The 15106-nt window shown below is 48.2% G+C and overlaps 1 protein-coding gene and 1 pseudogene across 2 annotated transcripts in view; one reads left to right on the top strand and one right to left on the bottom strand.

Annotated features, from left to right (window-relative positions):
- The window catches only part of d4 (double PHD fingers d4), a 196824-nt gene that overhangs the window by 129827 nt on the left and 51891 nt on the right, over positions 1-15106 (bottom strand). The gene's annotated exons all lie outside the window — the stretch shown is intronic.
- Positions 2676-3705, top strand: LOC140219435 (tigger transposable element-derived protein 6-like; annotated as a pseudogene).

Genomic DNA, 15106 nt, shown 5'->3' with positions numbered 1-15106 from the left:
TGTTAAACATTACCTTGCGTGCACCACTGCTGTTTGTCTGCGTAACAGACAGAACACACAAGGAGAGGTGTCTTCTAGAGGCATTGTGCGCCATATTTAATAACCTCTGAGAGTGTTGAGCATAGTCATTGCCCCACATGGCACATCACATTGTGACAGAAGTATTAAACTTGAATTGGATTAAGAGGCTGTACGTGCCAAAACCACAATCAGATTATGACGCACGCCGTAACGGTGGACTCCGGATTAATTTGGACACCGTGATGTTCTTTAACATGTCCCGAAATCTTTGCGCATGTGCATTTTCTGTTTCTGCCCTGTCGAAATGCGGCTGCTGTGGTCGGAATCAAATCCATGACCTCGAACAATGACATAGCTGCGAAGCTAATGCAGCGAGCAAGGAAGTGTTGATTTGATGGCTTCAGTTGTGTTGCCTGGACCCTGCGGTGCACTTTAATTAATGTGGCTCTGCTTCTGCAGCCCTGCATAATTTGTCTACTTGACATATTTGCATGGTGCTTATTTTCAGAAATAGCAGGAACGTACTGTACCATACTTTTAACTTAAGCTTATCCAGTTTCCTTACAACCGCTGTCTTATAGCAGTAGCATTTCCTTGCCTTCTCACATCACCTCCCCCCCTCCCCTTTTTATGGGAACTGCCTCTTCTCGTCCTTCCTCTCTACAGTTCTATCTCAAACCCCTCTGGACTCACACGTTGTAGAAAGGGAAAGGATGCAGTTTCTGCAATGCTTTTGAGGGTGGTCACAGGTAATTACAGCTGTCAAGAGGCTAATGTGGTGACCCCCAGGGAGCTCCAGAAGGTATTGGGCACATTCGACGTGGTGGGTTTATGTGAGTTCCTCGTGCCACCTTTCCACTCTTCCGCGCTCGTGTCATGTATACACACGCTCTGAACCACCCCCCAGACGTGGTGTGCCGACAACAGCACACACACAGCAGCAGCAGCAGTGGGAAAGTCGCAGGAAAAGGCAAAGAAAGCTTCGCTTTAAAAAACGTAAGTCATTTTGCCACACCCACCTTTGTGATGCGCACTCTACATGACACACCTTTGCCGCCCCTCTCCCTTCCACCCATTGGCTAGAGGGTGGCAGGGAGGCAAGAGGGGCACGTGGTGCTAAGGCGAGTATGATGAAGCAACTTGCATTTTTTTGTCACATTTTTTTTAGGCAATACACTGAAGGCGTGCCTACCGAGTGTGCTACATAAAGGCAGGTGTGGCGAACCAGCCAGCTTTTTTTTTTTTTTAGAGATTTTGGGTACATTTTCCTTTCGGTGCAGACACCCAGTAGTGAGATTTTATAGTTGTAACCGATAATGTGGCGTGGAAGCATTACAGTAAGCGGTTTATTTTACCACAGAACAAGTACAAAAAAGTGACAGTGCATCGGCTGCTCATTGTTACACAGTCAAGCCCACATATAACGGCCCCACTTAAGACTAACTTTCGCTGAAAATGAACGAGACCCATGGGACTGTCAAAATATACATTGTTTGCTTGTTCGTTTATTGATACTGCTAGCACCCGAAGTGTCATTACAGGAATGGAGATACAGTCAACATTTACAATACAATGAAGAATCACACATGCAACAATGAAGATAATGATAATTACACTAATAAAGGCACTGCTTTTTCCCATACATTCATAGTACAGTCGAACCCCGCTACAACGAATGCCGCTTCAACGAAATGTCTGGTACAACGAATATTTCTCAGTTCCCCGTCAGCTGCCCATAGGAGTCAATGCATAAATATCCTCACCACAACGAACACTTTTTCTTATGCCGTTCCGCTTTAACGAAATCTGACGAAGTAAGTCCAGGCTCGAAATTTAATTTGCCGCGCAGGAAACGCAATTTCGAACATTTTGCACATAAAAAAGGGTCTGCAAAGTTATCGTGTGTTGGCACAAGAAACTGCCGCTTATGACCGAGCATGGGGGCCGCCATTGCTCGATGGTGACGGCGATGAGACTGGCCTACCTTTGGGATTGGCTTCAAACTTTTTAGCCGCAGACAATCCAAAGCCGACGCTCAGTCGTCTCGTCAGTCCATGCTGCATCTCGGCGCCGTCGGTGCGTAGTTAGCGCTAGTGCAATTGGCAGTTCGTGTTGTGCACGTGTTGCGGTGTTCGATTTGATCAGAGAAGCCGTTCTGTTTTAGCGTGCTTTCCGACATGGCACCGCCATGTCGAAAGTTTGTATCCTTGGAGGATAAAGCTCGGATCCTAGCCGAAGTCGCAAGTGGAGAGAAGAAAGGCGACGTTGCGAAGAAGTTTGGGATTTCTCCCAGTTCGCTGTCCACCATCTTGAAGTCAAAAGAAGCAATAGCGCAAGCCTTGCGGAAGAAGCTGACGCCGTCGGCGCACGAAGACCTCGACAAGGCAATGTAGACGTGGTTTGTCGAGACGAGGGCGAAAAACATACCTATCAGTGGAAACGCCGTGCAGCAGAAGGCCCTGAATAACGCTTGCCTGCTGGGAATTAACGATTTCAAGGCGAGCACAGGCTGGCTCAGCAGATTCAAGGCCCGCCATGACATTGTCGGCAAGGCGCTCTCTGGCGAGTCGGCATCGGCAGACACGGGCAGCGCATCCGCCTGGATCTCCATAAACGTTTCGGCGTTGTTGAAAGACTATGCCAAGTGTGACATTTACAACGCTGACGAGACAGGCCTGTTTTATGAGATGCTGCAGTCAAAAACCCTCGAAATGAAAGGTCAGCGCTGCCACGGTGGGAAACACAGCAAGAAGCGCGTGACCGTGCTGCTGTGCGCCAACGCGGACGGATCCGACAAGCGCCCACCGCTAGTCATTGGGAAGAGTGCAAGGCCCCATTGCTTTAAAGGTAATAGGAGCCTTTCCATAAAATATGTCGCCGAGCCACAGCCGCTCCTGGATGACGCGGGCCATTTTCTCCGAGTGGGTCGCGTCATTTGACTGCGACACGAGGAGGCAGGGCCGGCGGGTGTGCTTATTGCTGGACAATTGCTCCGCCCATCATATTCTGGATGTGGAGCTCACAAATGTGGAGATGAAGTACTTTCCGCCGAACTGCACTTCGGTAATACAGCCACTTGACCAAGGTGTCATTAGAAGTTTGAAGTGCGCCTACCGCCAGCGAGTGATGCAGCGTCTCCTATTGAACGTGGAGACCAGCCGCGACACGAAGTTAGACCTGTTCATGGCGCTGCAGATGATGGCTGCTTCGTGGGCTGCAACTGGACGGCCAGTTATCGCGAACTGCTTCACGCACGCTGGCTTCAAGCTCGGAGACACCGACTCCGCTGAGGATCCTGCTGACTGCAACACAGCAGTGCATCCACCAGGAGACATAATTGCTTCCTGGGCAGCCCTTCAAGGTGCCAGAAGTGTGCCATCCAGTGTCGAGCTGTACGACTTCATCGACGCTGACATCAATGTGATCGCCCGTGCGGAATTGAGCGATGAGGACATAATAAAAAGTGTCCACGACGACGGGGGGCAGTCGGATGACGACGAAGTGCCAGACCTGCATCCCCCGGCCACATCTCGCGTACTAGATGCGTTTGATGTCATCAGAAACAACGTGGCTGTGCATGATGACGACGTCGCGATGCAGCTACTCGCCGAATGCGAAAATCGCGTCATGATGCTCCTAGGAAAAAAAGGGAAGCAGTCGACACTGCTTGACTTCTGGAAATAAAAGTTTGTTTGTGGTTTACCAGTTCAGGTTATCCATATTTTTGTGAATTTCACAACAACGAAATTTTCGCTTCTACGAATTTTTTTTCGTGCACCGTCAATTTTGTTGTAGCGGGACTCGACTGTAGTAACAATCCAAGCAAAATTCCACTCGTCGCGACCACAGCGCGGTGTTATTGATCTAGCGGATCACATTTCTAGACCTGAACAAACAAGAATCTGCAGCTCGTCTAGAAATGTACTTAAGGAAGAAGAGGAAACCAGTGAATTGGGCAGCGTGTTTTATTCCTTAAGGGGATACGCGGGTCTTGTAATGACAAAAAATCGCGAAAAAATCGATTTTCGGAAAAGTGCATTTTTGCTATGTTTATACATTCAGGAATCCCTCCGCAAAATCTAGAACCTAAATTTAATCAGAAAATAACAAAAAGCACATTTATATGGGCCAGGGTGGCCGCGGAATTAGCAAAAGAATTGCCAAAAATGTTCGAACTACGCGCCGTCGTCATTTGCGAACGCGTTGGCCGGCGGGCGCCATTTTGAGCTTGTTTGGAAGCTGCTTTCTTTGTGCTTACTTTGCACCGGTTCAAAATGACGTAGGTGAGGAGGAACCGACGCTATCGCATCATTCATGGAGGAAAGAAACTGAGGAGAGGCCCTACCCCCTCCGCGCGCTAGAAGAAAAGTGTGGAGGAAACGACGTAGTAGGTTCTCCTTTTTTTTGCAGATATTTTATTTCTTTGCAGTAGCGGCAACGCCTTTCGGGCCACAATGGTGGCTTTGTTATTGTTCGGTGCGCTCACACATGTTGCTCCGTAGGTTTCGTACCGTGGCAAAGGCGCCGTGTGAGCAGGTTTGCGTTGGTCTCCGTGTTTTGTTGCGCTGCTTTATCTGGACCGTGCTCTACCGGATGTTGCTGTGGCCAGGTGGGACAGGAGGAACTAATGCCATCTTCGGCTGGTCGTTTCTGAGCGCTCTCGCGAGCGGCGTTGTCTTCGGCTGGTTGAAAGAGGGTGCCCGCCCTGCCTTCGGCTCGTTCTTCTCGATTGCTCTCCTCCATCTTCGAGCACTCTGAGGTGCTCTGAGCCCCGTCGTCGGAGCAGTCGTCGAGATTGAAACATCATCGCCGCGCTGCGTCGCTGCTGCTTGTGACGGCCCACCGTAACCTGGCAACCTAGGCCACTGCATGCTGGCGGCTCGACGAACGCTCGTCCCGCCGGCACGTCTGCCGGTTTTCCCGGCAGCGCCGGAAGCTTTGGATAGACAAAACATTGGACGTTGGCAGTAGTCACGTGGTTTCGCATGTGCCATTTCCTCCTCCGAGAGCGAGCCACACGTTCGGCTTCCGCGCTTGTCCTCGACCTCTGAGCCCGGGGAACGCCGGATCTGCCCGACTCTGCTTCGGGGGATGAAGGCGACCAGTCGAAGATACGATAAAGTTCGTGAAATGAACGCGCATGCAACGCTGTATGCAATGTACCGCGCCACGGCAATGGTAACGGACAAAGGAATATCCGCGGGAAAGTTTGCCCTCTTTCGCGGAATCATGCTAACGTGCTAACGATTGTTTAGTATTGCTGCGGAGCGTGCGCGGCCGCGCAGTACGGTTGCGCGGAGCGCGGCGTGGTTTCGTGAGAGATGTAAACAAGAGATGAGAGCTGGCCCGATAGGCGGAGCAACGCCATGAACAACGCCAACTTCCGGCTTCACTTTAGCTTCACAAAGAGTGACGTCAGGGCCTCTGCTCAGTTTCCTTCCTCCGTGGCGTCATTTCTAAAGGATGCGCCCGTGCCGCTGATTGGCCAAAGCACGCACGCCCCCCGTGCGCCTCACTCCTAGTGGTCTGGCGCCGTTTGAGTGCCGATTCCCGCGTGCCCGACAGGCTGGTAGCTCTTGTGCGCACTGCATGTTTGTGGTTTCATTGCGCCACCGTGAACGTTCAGCCGCTCACTTCTCGACAACGTTCGATAGTGTCTTTTTCGCTGCCCGAATGGCTGGAGGAGATCGTCGTCTGAAGACTACTACGCGTCAAGCGATTGGCAAGGCGCGAAGGTGGCCATGGAATGCTCGATAGAAGATGGATAAGCCTGTCATGCACCAGGAGTTGCCGGCTGCTGGTCTGCCTGAAGCTTCTGCCGGATCGAGTTCCGAGCTGCAACCCAGTACGTCTAGCATCAACACTTCGTCCACCCACGCCTCGCGTGTTGGCGCAGACCGTGTAGGTACGGTTTTCTTCACGACCGAAGAAAGAAGCAAGCACGCAGCGATCGCCGATAAGCCGAAAACGCGCCTGGCATCGCAGTCTGCAACGGAGCGAAAGTTTGAGCTGCTGGGTGTTGACACGAAAGAGGACGTCAGCGACAGCAGAACGGAACTTGCGATCGTGGATTTATCCGTGGTGCAAGACTTTTTTGGATTTATGCCGTGTCCCGTGTGCGCCAAGATAATGCTGATGCTTTCGAAGGACCCCCTAAGGAGTACAGGCTCTGTGCCAAGCTTGTGGTGGAGTGCTCCACGTGTGGTATGCGCGAAAGGATCGTCGGAGAATGAAAAGGATCGTCGCAGGCTTCACATGTCCAACAAGGATTACACAAACAGAAATGCTTTGATAAGCAAGCTTGCAAAGAGGCACAAGCCAGCAGCAGACTCTGCCTACAGTCCTGGTCTTTTATAGGTATAGGCGTGACCTTTTGCTGAATGCACAATTGTGAGAGTGTACAAGAGATACAAGTTTTTTAAAAATTTGAATTCTGGGATTTTACGTTCCAAAACCATGATATGATTCTGGACCAAATTTGACCACTTGGGAAGCGCTACAACACAAGCACATGAACTTTCTTGCATTTTTGCAGTGACCGCCACTGGGATTTGATCCAAATTTTTTGTTGTAGCCATAAACTTTGTAGAAAGGACATATTTTGTTGTGGCCATGAACTCTGCGCAACTTTATTTGCATAGGGATGCCATTTGTGTGCCTTCTGTTCAACAAGGAACTAAAATAGGAATGTGAAGCTCGTGGTGCTAGCTTTCTGGCATTGCTTTCAATGAGTATGAATGATTTTGCAACCAATATCTCAGTGTTATTTTTGCAAAATGGCCATATATATGTCATGAACTTGTTGCTGAAAGACAGGGCTACATGGTTATGTAATTTATATTGCCATATTGTTAGACCATTAAAAGTTACAGTGAACTGAAAGTTCAAAGTCGTTTTTCTCAGCTTCATTTTTTTGGACACCGCACACTGATACCCTTACGGGGGATCTTCATATGTCCTTTCTAAGTACCAGCAGAATGTTTGGTATCAATATATTTGTGTCGAATGGATCTAGCCGGTGATGCCATTTATTTATTTCTAAAGTTGCTGGCTAAATTTTAAGTGCCACTAAATACAAATGAAGATTAGCAAAAATATTGAAATTATGTTTACATCTCTTTTTTTTGCATTATAATTGCACTGAGAACAATAAAAATAGCATCACCGGCTAGAGATACTCTCTGGCGTCCTGGCTGTATACTTTGTTTTTCCTCTTGACATAGTTAAGTTTTTGAAACGTCCCGTAAGAAATTGATTGAATTTCTGTATTAAAAACCTTGCATCATTTGTTCTAATGAAGATATACAAAATCTAATTAGATATTTGCAATCAGCAGAAAAAACTGAACAATACTGTTATATATCATCCCGTTCACACTAAAATTAACAAAATTGGTTTTGGGACACACATCTCCCCTTAATTACTCTAGGAAAACAACTATATTTAAAGGTGTTTCTTCGTGTTAATGGTGGCTCGATATACATGCAGTGCCTATGTCGGAAGCATATGTTTGGCCATAATTTAAAGTCAGACCCCTTAATTTTAAGTTTATTATGCATGATGAGGAAGAGAAATTTTAATCCGTCCACTGCTGTCCTAACTTCAAAAGCAGGAAGATTTGCATTCTGGCACAATTCGCTAGGGCAGTGACAGCAGCGATATTTGTTAAATATGAATCTAGCAGCTAAACACTGTACTCAATCTAATTTGTGACGATTTATTCCCATGTGTGGGTCCCATACTATTTTTGCATATTAAATAATGATTCTTACTGAGGTCTTATATGCCAAGTTTTTTATTTGAGGTGTACCACTGCGTAAGTTGCATCTGAAACTCCATGGCACTCTCCTGGCTTTATTGCATACCATATCTACATGTGCATTCCACCTGAGGTCTTCGGTAAATAGTACACCTAAGTGTTTATGTTGAGTTACCTTTTTCAGTTCAGTGTCACGAATTTTGTAGCTGTTAGCATGAATAACCTTTTTTTCTTGTTATGGACATAAACACAGATTTATCTCTGTGCAGCATCATTTGCCACTGGCCACACTATTCCGTAATTTTTTGCAAACTAGCCTAATTCCAGTTGATCATCTAGTGGTGTTATCTTATTGTATCACACACAATTGTCTGTAAATAATCATAGTGGAATAGATGTAAAAACTGCAAGATCATTAATAAATATTAGGAATAGGAGGGGCCCTAGTACACTACCCTGAAGTACCCGTGACAGTACAGGTAGGAGACTTGATTTACAGCCACCTATTTCGATGTATTGTTCTTGAGACTGAAGATAAGATTTGAACCAGTTAGTTATCAGAATTTTTGAATAAAGCATGAATTTTCAACAACAATTTTTGGTGGGATACTTTATCAAATGCTCTGGAGAAATCTAGAAAAATAAGATCTATCTGTCCACGGTTATTCATTGTTTCAGAAAGGTTATGAACTAATTCAACAAGTTGCGTTATGGCAGACATACCCTTGCAAAATCTATGTTGAGTTGCTGACAATAAATTATGTGTTTCGAGACAATTTGAGAGACGTTTACTAATAATATGCACCAGTAACTTAGAGCAGGCGCTCATAGGATAAATGGGCCTGTAGTTGCCTACATCTGTCGTGATGCCACCCTTATGAATAGGTACAATTTTGGCCCGTTTCCCAGCTCTAGGAACGGTACTTTGGCTAATGGATGATTGAAAGATGACCGTTAAATATTTAGCTATCCACTCAGCGTACCGGCGTTGCGAAAGCTCATTGCAAATGCCATCTGTACCGACACTCTTTTCAACATTAATGTGCAAAAGAAGGTGTAGGACGCCTGCTTCATTAAACATGACATTGTCAGCAGAAGCTTGACGTGGGCGAGTTGGTTTTGCATACTTGATGAAAAGAGCACTATGAAGACGCGGACTAAAAGAAGAACATGTACGACGGACAAGGCGCCTTGTCCGTCGTACATGTTGTTCTTTTAGTCCCCATTTTCGTAGCGCTCTTTTCATCAAGTATGACATTGTCAGCCAAAGGACGGTCAGGAGAAACAGGCAAGATCAGTACCATTCTGTCGTCACGGGTGAATACAGAATAGAAAAAAGAATTAGAAGCCTCTGTGCACTCTTCTGTGACTTTTTGATTGCGTGAAGAATAAGACTTCATTGATCAATTAACATCTCACCAGAACTTAGCAGGTAAATCCGAGAGAAACTTTTTCAGTGTTATGTTATAGAACTTATACCTCGAATCCCAAACAAGACAGTGTAGTTCTTTCCCCATTTGACGTAGGTTATTCAACATTTCTGGGCTCGAGTCTTTGGAATATGTTTTCCTTTTCCTCTGGATTCTTCGTTTGATGAACTATTTCTGTTTACCCATGGACTTTTCTGCTTTCCTTTTTATTTTATTTGGGAATAAAATGTCCAATGCAATAAGCCACCACTGACGAAAAGTGTTCCCACAAGCTGTCCATGCTAGCTCTGCATTCGTATATTGTAGTAAATTTGTCAAAGGAATGTTCAAGATAGTTCAGTATGCTAACATCATCCACGGCATGGAAATTCAATATCTCCTTCGGTAATTCCTTATCCAAAGATTATTTATACATATCTATATACACATATATATACATACAAATGTACCGAGTCTCAGCGGGTGCACTACGGCACCAGCCGGCTTCGTTTTCTGGTCATTACCGGGAAGCAGGCCTCTCCACACTAGTCTCCACGCTTCCTCGCCCGATTGTCTCACATGCACACCTGCTCCATCAATTGCGACGCTTTGTTCTCCCTGCCGGTGTGTGTAGTGCAACCACATTGTTTTAGTCGGGGCCGAGTTGTATTCAAGATGGCGGACAGGAATGCCGTGCCTGCAGCAGTCGCGAAACGAAAAGCGCTGGACATGGCAATGAAGCGAGCAATTTTGATGGAACCGTCTCAAGGTGCTAAAAACTGCAAGTTGGCGAAGTACGTGTCAGAAAATCAACCATCTCGACGATTCTAAAGAACAAGGAAAAGATCGCCAGCTCTGCCGTCGACTCGATGGACAGAAAGCGCCTGCGGAAGGCCACCTACGTGGACGTAGAGGAGGTTCAAAGAGTGGCATGGGATTGTCTTTAAATCAATTGTCGGCGAGGCGGCTTCGGGAAGTGACCGAGACGATGCCACTTGGCTGGTAACAAACCGAGCCATTATTGCAAGCTACGCAGAGCAGGACGTGTATAATAGACGAAACAGCACTATTTTATCAGATGCTGCCGGACAAGACGCACACCATGCAAGGCAACTCATGCACTGCCGACAAACACAGTAAAATGCACGTTACAGCTTTTCTGTGCGCTAATACAGATGGCAGCGACTGTCGCGTGCCCTTTGTAATCGTAAAATCAAAGACACTGCGTTGCTCTCAGGGCTATGTGCCCGTACGCAATGGGCGCAATGCTCAGGCATAGGTGACTTGCGATCTGTTCGCAGAGTGAGTGGCCGAGTTTGATCCCGACGTGAAGAGGCAAGGCAGGCACGTGCTGCTCGTTCTCGACAGCTGCTAACGTGCGAACTTCTGTGATGGCAGTGACTCTACTTTTCCTGCCACCCAGTACCACTTTGAAAGTGCAGCTGCTTGATTTGGGCATAACACAGGCGCCGCACTGTGGAGTCCTTCTTCATCGCTGTTGACCGCCTGGCCACCAACTTGCCACTTCCAGTTTCACTGTATTGAGCCATTGAGATGGCGAAGGCAGACTGGGCAGAGGTGACGGCTGTGTCCGCAAGGCCGGCTTCGTTGACGCAGTACCCGATGCCGAGTCTGGCGGCAATTTGCGCCAGCACGTTGTCGACTTCGACATGGGGGCATAACATTGGTTGAGATAATTTTGTTTCTGCCGACGAAGACGCCGATATTGCGGAACCGTGCACAGACGAGGGCATCATTCGTGAAGCGTGAGCCAAGAGCGACGTGGAAGAATCGGATGACGATGAAACTTCAGAGCTAGCAAGCATAAGCGCACCTATAGCAATGGGCTACATAAAGGGCCTCGAGCAACTTGTTTATGCAAGGGCCTCGGTTTATTCTGCTGCAAATAAACTGGAGACCACCCTCATCGCATCTGCACTGCAGGAACAGACAAGCATCACAGACTTTTTTGCAAAGAAATAAATTGTGCATTTTATTAGCAACTTATTTCTTTAGCCAAGGTCCACTTACTATGATCTCTGGGCGCCAGGCACCTACGGGCTACAGACGCTGCATGGTGCTCAGGTTCGTTATAAGTGGGCTCGGCTGTGCAACCGATGCACTGGCGCACAGGCGGCTATTTTCTTCTGCATACTCCCCCGTCGGCGCGACTGTGCAGTGCAGACGCATCGAGAGCCAGCGCACAGACATGGCAAAGGCGCACTATGCCCGCTCCCGGTACTCCCTTGGCTCTCACAGCATGCACTTCCTCCCCCCCCCCAGACTCCTAGGAAAGGGAAAGTTATTCAACGCATAAGGATATTCCTCCCACAAAGGTGAAAAGGCATAAGAGTATCAGAGGAGGAGACGCTCTTGCTCTGGTGCCCCGAACTTGAACTTGACCGACCACCTCGTAGATACCTGCCACAACCTGCGAGCCACCTCGTTGCCTGATTATCATACGCAACGCGGTAGGCCTATTCATTACCTATTACAGATCGGACTTTCACTCTGCAAGTGTTGCTTATTGCTCACAACAATAAATGTTGTTAGAGTCGTCACTGCTGGTTGCCTTATTTGTTCAAATCTAACGTAGCTGCAGTTACATGTGCTAAGGGTTGGGAGTACAACAAAACAACTGTGTGTGGCTAGATACAGAGCATGCTTTCAGGCTTAGCCACTCGGAGAGTATACTCCCACATTTGGCACTACCAATGTGGATCGACTTCAACAACACAGCTCTTTTTTTCTTTTCTTTTTTTCTTGTATGTGTGTGTTTGCGCAAGGACTACAGACATTCCAGCAAACAATGGCGACAGGCTTGTCTGACTCCCAGATTTGTTCATGCTGTTCGATGTAGCAGCACAAAATCAGACCTACTGTTAACGTAGGGACAACTTCCAAACAAGCTGGCAGCTTTGATTTTGAGTGCTTCATGCGATACAGCCAGAAGTGCACAAATGCAACATTGGCAGGGTGTAGGTTTGGGGCACACAACGTCAGCTGCCTCACCACTTCTCGACACAAACAGAGAGGCACACATGCCACTAAATAGTTGAATGCGAGTTGCAGGTGAGTCCGAACCTTTAGGTGTTAGTCTGCTGTCAAGCGTGATGGTGTTGCAGAGCACATTGCAAATAGTGCAGAGCTCGACGAGCACCCTGCAGAGCACAATGCAAGCCCCATCGCAGAATGAGCGACCATGGATTAGGGTGGTCATGCCCACCAGCAGTGTTTACTCCGATCACGCACGTGCAAGTGAGTCTCTCGACTTTCTGCTGTACAGTAAAAGCTCGTTATTTCGAATTCCGCGGGGATGCTATGAAAATTCGACTTATACAAAATTAGAACTAATCAAAGTCAGAAAAAATCGCTCAGTTAAGGCCCACATATAGTCAGATGTAGCATGTGCGTGACGTTGGCGAGAACTATGTCTATAGTTCGACACACTGGCTCAGCCAACGTAACTGAGCGCGGCCAACACGGTGCAACGTGCCCGACGTCGAGATGGCTCTTGCTCTACCTGTGCGTTCATCATGAGCGCACTGACCCAAAATGCATGGTGCAGAAAAGCAGGTGCCCACGCCACTTCGCCTATGGTCGCAGACAGCCATTCGAAGTGTTCAAAGTGGCACACAGGTTGGAGATCGTTCTGTGCATGCTCCGCAGAGAGCAGGCGACAGCGTGCGCGTAATAGTATTAGGGGCGAGCTCCACCATTGGAAAAGCTGGCGCCACCGTCGACGTGACGTGGCATGAGGGATCACGTGGACAAAGTCGCCGCATCGGCTGTTTTGGAAGCGCCGAAGCGAGCTGAAAAAGAAAGTTTAAAGTCCCAGCTGCGCTGCTATCTGGTTAAGTGGTGAGGTTTTACTGCCTTGGGTGTCTGCTAGACAACATTTGAAAGTACTATTGGGGGCGAGGACTTACGGAGTCGCCATCTGTCAGAAGCACCTCCCCTGCATAGTATGAGGGATCACGCGGCGCACTCCACATAGGTTTGGCTTGCGGCGCTCAGTAAAAACACCGCGCGGCAGCCCTCCTGGACATTTCTGTAAGTACTCTCAAAACGGGGGAACTTTCTTACTGTCGAAATAACAATCTTGGGCAAACTGAAAGCACAGAATCGTTTACAGATCTGTTTACCGAATACCGTATTTACACGATTGTAAGTCGACTCGAATGTAAGTCGACCCCCCCACATCGCGTGACCGAAAAAAAAAAAATAAGAGAGCATACCCGAGGGCGCATTCGATAACGAAAATTTATTAGTAGCTGACATGGTCACTGGACTACTCGTCTTCACTAGTGCTGCGGTCCCACAGCGCGTCGTGGTCCAGCGAAATTTCAAATTTGGCAAACGACTGCACCAGGACATCCTGCAGAACAGCAGCCCACGCCAAATGCACCCAACCACACGCAGCCGTCAGGGAGGCTCTTTTGACAAGTCCGGTTGGCGTATTTTCGCAGTCTTCTGCCGCCAGCCACTCGTTGTACTCACGGCGGAGCAGAATCTTAAAATTAAGGCGAAGGTCCGGGCTTGTTTCATGACCACGTCGCACTTCACTGGCAGGGACCGATCACGCATTTCAGCGACGTACGCCGCAAGCTTAGCCTACAGCTCCGGAAAGCTTCCAGACTTTGGCACGTAGGAAATTTCTCACTTGTCGTCACAGGTGAAAATTTCGCTTCGCTGCAGTCGCCACTCTCGCACCACCCGTTTAGAAACATCGAAATTGCGGCCCGCTGTGCAGTGATTTGTTTCTTCGGCGTAAAGGATGGCAGCCCTCTTGAACGCTGCTGTGAACGAGTGCCGAACGATTAGTAGGCTGGAGCACTCATGACGACTGGGGAAGCATAGAAGTAGCACGTAGCCGGCAGTCAAGTGGAACGCGTCAGACCAATACCATGCCAATACCAATGCGTTCAAAGAGAGAAAGAGAAACCAGCGAGCGGTGTCTGCTCTTCCATGAACTACCGATACTCCCCGCAAGCGCCGCCGTTCTGAGGGTGCCGCCGCAAATGGGAACAGCGGCGCTTCCATCAACTATCGACACCCCCCCCAGCCATGAGTTGCATGCACTGTAAAACTCTCAAAAATGTTGAAAAACTCTTCCGAAAGCGAACAAACACGCGGGATAGCGAAAAGATACGGGTAGGGCCATAGAGCAAACATAAAATTCTAACTACGTTGTAGCTCCCGTTGGTATGGCGTTTTTTGGCGGGGCCGTGTTTCGGTTTCGATTGTAAGTCGACCCCCCAACTTCAGACTTTCAAATTTAAAAAAAGGGGTCGACTTACAATCGTGTAAATACGGTACGTACAGTGAACGCCACTGCGTACGATCGCCGCGATGGAGTCTCCCGAACCGGCTTCTTGCGTGAAAGGTAGGCAAACGCTGAGAGCAAACTATGTGAAATATGTTCTTATAGTGGGTTGTCTGTATAACCAAATGGAGCATAACAGAATAACAGCCTCAATGCAGCGATCGCACTTGGAGGCGCGCAGCATGGTAGGCTACTGCACGGTGCCGCAGTGCCGGACGTACGCAACGGAGCCCGGTGCCAGCCTTATTCACATGTAGCCGCAGGACAAGGAGCTGCGTGAAGCTTGGCTTGCGAAACTTAGAACCGGCAGACAGCCATCGGCTACAACTCGGGTATGCAGCAAGCACAGATGCGAGGAAGATTTCTGCTACGGTGCTGGGACTGCGATGTTTGGTGAGTAGCAGAAAACGCGCACTTAGACGCTCGCCCGCACCTGCTGCCCGGCTAATGTCATGACGGTTTGGTCTATGAACTTTTTGATGCTAGGTAGTGGCAAGCTCACTGGAACGGAAAGGGAGCAGCAAGACGCACATTAAAAAAAGGCATGGCATATGGTCTCGTGTTTCTGTTATGAATTAATGCACTGGATTA

This window comes from Dermacentor andersoni, chromosome 7, assembly GCF_023375885.2.
Source record: "Dermacentor andersoni chromosome 7, qqDerAnde1_hic_scaffold, whole genome shotgun sequence".
In the NCBI taxonomy this organism is placed as follows: Eukaryota; Metazoa; Arthropoda; class Arachnida; order Ixodida; family Ixodidae; genus Dermacentor; species Dermacentor andersoni.
Note: the sequence above shows the minus strand (reverse complement) of the source record. Positions and strands in the feature narration are given on the sequence as shown.